The following is a 1,098-nucleotide window of genomic DNA, read 5'->3' as shown; positions in this document are numbered from 1 at the left end:
AAGGTGTAAGGAAGGGATCCAGTTTCAGCTTTCTACATATGGCTAGCCAGTTTTCCCAGCACCATTTATTAAATTGGGAATCCTTTCCCCATTTCTTGTTTTTGTCAGGTTTGTCAAAGATCAGATGGTTGTAGATGTGTGGTATTGTTTCTGAGGGCTCTGTTCTGTTCCATTGGTCTATATCTCTGTTTTGGTACAAGTACCATGCTGTTTTGATTACTGTAGCCTTGTTGTATAGTTTGAAGTCAGGTAGTGTGATGCCTCCAGCTTTGTTCTTTTGACTTAGGATTGTCTTGGCAATGTGGACTCTTTTTTGGTTCCATATGAACTTTAAAGTAGTTTTTTCCAATTCTGTGAAGAAAGTCATTGATAGCTTAATGGGGATGCCATTGAATCTATAAATTACCTTGGGCAGTATGGTCATTTTCACGATATTGATTCTTTCTATCCATGAGCATGGAATGTTCTTCCATTTGTTTGTGTCCTCTTTTATTTCGTTGAGCAGTGGTTTGTAGCTCTCCTTGAAGAGGTTCTTCACATCCTTTGTAAGTTGGATTCCTAGGTATTTTATTCTCTTTGAAGCAATTGTGAATGGGTGTTCATTCATTATTTGGCTCTCTGTTTGTCTGTTATTGGTGTATAAGAATGCTTGTGATTTTTGGACATTGATTTTGTATCCTGAGACTTTGCTGAAGTTGCTTATCAGCTTGAGGAGATTTTGGGCTGAAACGATGGGGTTTTCTAAATATACAATCATGTCATCTGCAAACAGGGACAATTTGACTTCTTCTTTTCCTCTTTTCCTAATTGAATACCCTTTATTTCTTTCTCTTACCTGATTGCCCTGGCCAGAACTCCCAACACTATCTTGAACAGAAGTGGTGAGAGAGGGCATCCCTGCTTGTGCCAATTTTTAAGGGTAATGCTTCCAGTTTTTGCCCATTCAGTATGATATTGGCTGTGGGTTTGTCATAAATAGCTCTTATTATTTTTAGATATGTTCCATCGATACCAAATTTATTGAGAGTTTTTAGCATGAAGGGCTGTTGAATTTTGTCAAAGGCCTTTTCTGCATCTATTGAGATAATCATGTGGTTT

Source organism: Mandrillus leucophaeus, unplaced genomic scaffold (genome assembly GCF_000951045.1).
Source record: "Mandrillus leucophaeus isolate KB7577 unplaced genomic scaffold, Mleu.le_1.0 Scaffold456, whole genome shotgun sequence".
Taxonomy (NCBI): Eukaryota; Metazoa; Chordata; class Mammalia; order Primates; family Cercopithecidae; genus Mandrillus; species Mandrillus leucophaeus.
The sequence above is the reverse complement of the archived record's forward strand: the minus strand, read 5'-3'. Positions refer to the sequence as shown.